This window comes from Cydia pomonella, chromosome 4 (genome assembly GCF_033807575.1).
Source record: "Cydia pomonella isolate Wapato2018A chromosome 4, ilCydPomo1, whole genome shotgun sequence".
Lineage (NCBI taxonomy): Eukaryota > Metazoa > Arthropoda > Insecta > Lepidoptera > Tortricidae > Cydia > Cydia pomonella.
Window position 1 is genome coordinate 9,098,812 of NC_084706.1, and position 6,025 is coordinate 9,104,836.

Sequence of the window (6,025 nt, forward strand, 5' to 3'; positions counted from 1 at the left end):
CTCACATAATGTGGATATTTAAGCCTCTGCTTCCGTTACGATACCCTTAAGATAAACACACTAATAGTTATCAAAAAGTAACGAACCAGTATACGTAAGCATAGGACCGGATTATATTTGGTAAACAAACCGACAACTAACCAAAATAGGAAATGGAGCAATAATTTAAGCGTCATTTTATAGGCCCTATTTAACTAATGACTTTGTTTTTATTAATGGATGCCTATTGCCTATTCCAAAAATAATCCTAAAACTTGTTATTCAAATTTACGTAAATACCTTAAAACAAGTTATGGACTTATTTTTATAATGTGAATTTTTAAATAATACAATTATATTGTGCCTCAACATCAAGGTTTCAATCGACAAACTACATATACCCCCAGTTAAATCAATTTTGGTGTTAGTCTAGGCCCACATTATATCGCTGAAAATAGAATCCCAATCTAATATAATAAATAACGCATTTTATGGAAATAAACTCTTATACACTTTTCATATATTTAATCGGCGATCTCGGGTAAGGCGACTTTCCGTTTGGTCAAATCGGCTAGTAATAGTGAATTATTTACGGTCAGTGCACCAACCACACCACTCAGCAGTGAACTATGAAATCCCATATACAATTTAGCAAACGTATTTAAATGGTGGTTTGGTAAAATCGACCCTCATAAGTATACTGGTTCAAGGATACTAAACGGGACGTTCAGTTTGAGTGGCTCCAAGGTACAGGTACCTACTCGTAGGTCTACTTGATGTAGTCTAACGAACTAATCTCGATATCGGTTGATAAAATTGATGTATGTACCTACATGTCGCATTCCTTGGAGTTTGGGACGGATGTTAGTGTGTAATGCTACCTGCGTAGACACACTGGCACCGTCCCTCCTCCAACGGACTAATGTAATAAGTTTTTGGCAAAAATATCATTTTTGGTACAAGCTTTTATCGCTGACTGTACTTTTCTTTCCACAGGCAACTAATACTCATCGAGACAATTCTAACAACCCCAAACACAATTAGGTTGCGTTGTTGTCTATAGCTACCTCCTGTCTCCGTCATCAGATCAGCTTGATGGTACCATAATATTGCATTATCACCCGAATTACATATGTATGCCAATTTTCAGCTTCATCGGAAACCGGGAAGTGGGTCAAATATAACTTGCAAGATTTGACCCATACATACTAACAGGGCAAGTTAAATAAAAGCTTGTAAAAAGCGGACGGAGCGGCGGAAAGTGCCGAAATTTTGAAACGTAATAAATATAAGAGCTTCGGTAGAGACTAAGAATACCATTTCGTAACATTTGGCGTTAGAACTCTAGGTCTATGGGGTCCCAGCGCGTACAAGTTTTTTTGCAGAAATCACGAAGCGTCTGGTTGACGTAACTGGTGACCAAAGAGCTGGCGGCTTCCTGGCACAACGTATCAGTATTTACAATACAACGAGGAAATGCCGCCAGCATCCTTGGTACAATGCCTCAAAGGCCTATTTTAGATTTAAGCTAGTTATAGTAATCCTCTGTATATAACCATTACGTATATTGTTATTGTAAATAAAATGTTTTACTTATGTCGCATATTTTTATTTAACATCAAAGGAACATGGTACTTGAGATTAAATAATGGTCTGCCTCCGGTAATTGTGCTCGACCTCTGACCGTGTGTTCCTATTGCATGTTCGGCGGAGTCGCGACAAACGCTCAGTGTTATTGTAGAATTGTAGATCCGTCACAATAAGAGCTTGCGGAATATTGGAGAACAAAACAATAACTTACCTACCTATTGGTTCGCTTGAACATTGGACTGCTGAATACGCTCGAGTAGCGATTCGAATAGTTAGTACGAGTACATATAAAACGCACGTCCATTCAACAAGCTTGTTTCGTTTCGATGCTTTACGTTCTGGATGAAAAATTTTTTTTGTTTTATACTTCTAATGGAGGACGAAACTTCATGCTTTATTTGGTGTAATTGACCGAAGCGTTAGCGAAGGTCTCCCTTTTGACTCGGGCAAACTGCTTTCGTATGTCCGGATGTTCTCATCTATAGGTCGCAATTCTTTACCGATTCCCGTGAAATTAAGTGAACAGGTTAAATATAAGTTTTCCGTCGTCACGTTTTTTGAACAATGTTCAAAATGGCGGAAATTGACATAAATGACTTAAGTGCCATGGCGCTTTAAGACCATTGTAATAATACTAATAATTGTAATAATTGTGGTAATGACTTAAGAGGGAAGAAGAATTTAAGAAATTCCATTTCGGAAAAAAACAGTTTCCACTAACTTAATCTTAACAAATCACTTTGATTTTGACGTCGATCGCTTCAGCATGATATATTCTAGGTTTACCTATAGGTTTCGCATTTTTGAACAACATTTTTTTGTTTATCAAATTTTGAAAAAAAAATACTTAAACCTTTTCACTGTGTCAATAACGTAGGTACTAAAAAACATGGAGAATAGAAAATATTTAGAAGTGGAAAAGTATTTTCTCTGTGAGCATGGACGAGTACAGTCAGCATCAATATTATTGCTATACTTAACAAAGTATTTACAATATCGGTCAATAAGTTAGAAGGTATCCAAACAACGAATAGACAGCTTTCTTTTCTTCTTACCGGACAGCATTGAGTTCGACAGTGCGTTGGCGCTTTTAAAATTTGGCTTGCCACCGACATATCAGTTGCTAGACTTGCTAGCGCATATAAAATCAATACTAAGCCTTTTTTCACCGCACCAACTGGCAAAGGCGCTCTTGATTCTTCAAAAACGAATGAAATGAGAATGTTGCATTTTATACACATGTGGGGCAAAGTAATCAGATGCAAATGTTGACTAAACTTGTTTCTTTATATTAGCTAGTAGAATTGGCTTTTAAATGATGATTGAGAATAATATTTATTTATTTATTTCATTTGTATGTCATTTGGTTAGATTTTTTTGGTATTGCATTTTAGTTAGTATTTGCCTCGCGTGAAAAATTTGCCTGTGGTGAAAAATTTTGTGTTTCACTAGGTGGCAAAGTTTGTTTAACCCTTGCGACGCTCAAGATAACACCTTTCGAACCACTCGCTACGCTTGTGGTTCAATTTTGGAATCAATATTAAGCACGAGCAATTAAACAACTTTGAAAACCCCTTCTAAAACAAATAATAATTATCTATAGACGTATATGTGTGTCAGGTACACGTGAACGTCCTGGAAGAAACCTAGAGCTTTCTTCTGTTTTATGAGCACAACTTGTACGTTTGTACCCTTACCCCAGACTTATAGTATACCTACTTAATATCTCATAATGTTTTTAAAGTGTGCATACTTAGTAAACCATTCTTAGAGAGTCACTAGCTCTATCAATATAGCATACATTCGTTCTTATGTTATGTTTAATTCTCAATGTAGGTACCTAAAGCCCGGCCAGAAATATATGATCATTGTCAAGGGGGCGCTGTTATTCTCTTGTAAAGGGTGACATTTCAGTTTAGTATGAAAAATATAGTTCCCGTGAAATTCCGCAATACGGCGCGTGATCATATATTACTGGTCAGGCTTTACTTATGTATGTCTCTACCGCATAAGCGCTTTGACATCCTTAGCTGTAAGTTTATGCATGTGACTGAAATAAGGAAAGATAAATAAACCTGGATAGGATCTTTAAAGCATAAGAAGCACAAGCCAGCCGGTTAGAGACTTTTTCAATTTGTTGGTGCCGTCTTAAAAATGGGCTTAAAAATTTGTCGACAACTAAAATTATGATGCTGATATTATACGAGTATATACCTAATCAGTAATCAGCTTATAGACGTCCCACTGCTGGGCACAGGCCTCCTGTCCTGCGTCAGATGGCTTGAGCTATAGTCCCCACATAGACCCAATACCGATTGGGGACTTCACGTACACCTTTGACTTTGCGATTTGCGATATATTATTTCACCGAAAATAGAAGTAAATATGAAATGATATTCCGTACACAAGTTCGGAAAACCCATTGGTACGAGCTAGAATATGAACCCGCAACCTCCGGATAGAAACCTCGGACGTCATATTCACTCGGCCACCACCGCTTTACGATTCAAGACTATCTAGAAACTTTTATTTTTATTTAAATATGAAACAAACGGTCATACGAAAAATATTTTTACAGTTTCTTCTCTTAATCTAGACCTAAGTATAGTTTACATTTTTGTTAAACATATCTTTATATAAAAGCACGAAAAGTACCTATCTTCGTTTAGGTTCAGCTAAATAGAATTTTTAACATCGTAAGATGGAGTCCCGAGAGAATTCGAGCGCTATTCGCTAGCATCTATTTTTACCCAACAAGCGAAGAAAGGAGGGTAATGTTTTTTTGAGTAGGTATTAGATATGTATGTATGATTGAGCTCAAATAGGTCGCGAGCGCTATATATACCCACCGAACGAGAAGTTAAGGAGGGTACCTAATGTTGTTCGAGTAGTTTTCTACATATGTGACTGATTGTGTACTGTAACCCCGGAGCTATCTTAAATGGAAGGTCCTCCAATGTGACTGTGAGCTAAAATATGTGAGCATATTATTTTGTTTTACACCTCCTTTTGAGATACAGAAGCGGTTGTTTTGATTTTTAATTGGGAACTCTTTTTTAACCCCCAACGCAAAAAGAGGAGTGTTATACTCGTATGTTTGACGCCAATGTTTGTCAGTCTATCTGTCTGTCTGTGGCATCGTAGCTCTTTCACGGATGAATCGATTTCGAGGCGGTTCTTTACGTGAAAGCGAGTTTCCTTGCGGTGGTTCTTAGCTAAGTTTGATAGAAATCGATCCAGCAATTTGAAGAGAATCAGCCCTTTTTCAAAGTGATACATCTACATTACAGGCATTTTTGGCGTAAGGGGTTTTTAATTTAGTCATTACCCTAAAGTAGTTCATAATAAGTACCTAGTTGGATATGTACAAAAGACTGTGTGCGGGGTCTAAGGAGGTTAAAACATTTTTCTTAATTCTATGCGTACCTCTGTTTATATACCAGGCGAGCTGAAGCCCAAAGCCAAGCTTGACGCTATTAACATATGAGGATTTGGAGGATTTAACAACTGGCGACGCCTTGTCTGTAATTTTCTGTACAAAACACTCTGTAGTTTTTTGAGGGAAAAGGGGCACGTCAAATTCATGGCTATTTGTACGCATATGTCCATATAATACATATGACCAAACTCTGACCTGGTTCTATTTTCCTTTAAAATTTATTTGTAGTTTTACATGGATGTAAAATGTATAATTGTTGGTGCAATAAAGAATATTTACTTACTTACTTACAAGGTCACAAGTTTGACCGAAAGGTTCGGCAGCATTGACATATATCTAAGGACGGGCCTTACGGGCAATGAGAATGGGGCGAGTACAGCAGTGTCACGAACACGAATTCCAGCCAATCGTGCAGTCTAACGCCACAACGCGATTAGTTGATGAGTTCGCATCATGCGTGCGATTGGTCACAACTAGTTGCGTTAGACTGCACTATTGGCTCAAATTCGTGAGTGACATCATCATTATCTTTTATTAAATAACAATATTACATTGTGTTTGAAAAATCTTAAATCTAGGCACATGCATACAAAAAATATATCAAAAATAGAAATCATAAAAATAATTATTAAAACTAATTCAAATAAATCGCCCGCTCAAATAGATAGCCCAATATTAATAAAATACTATCATTTAAAAATAAAAATAAGAAACTTTTTTTGGAACATGTCAAAATAAGAAAATAAATTAACAGAAAAATGTCACCTAGTAAAAAGTAAAACTAATATAATAACCGCTGAACTAGCACCATTCTTAGGGCGCGTCGTTAGATATAATTATGTCAATGCTGGGCTATTTTTGCGCCGAACCGAACCTTCGGCCGAAACATGATTTTTATGCCGAAACCTACCGAAACTGGTCGAAACTTCGGTCGGACACTATTCATTTTGTTATAATTCGAGCGTCCATTTCGCTCGTACTTATTCGTACATGTATTAGCAGGAGCCAGACGCACCA

At 36.9% G+C, this 6,025-nt stretch overlaps 1 protein-coding gene across 1 annotated transcript in view; it reads right to left on the bottom strand.

The window, feature by feature from the left end:
- Nucleotides 1-6,025, bottom strand: part of LOC133517023 (proton-coupled zinc antiporter SLC30A1) — a 38,961-nt gene that overhangs the window by 29,948 nt on the left and 2,988 nt on the right. The window lies entirely within an intron of this gene.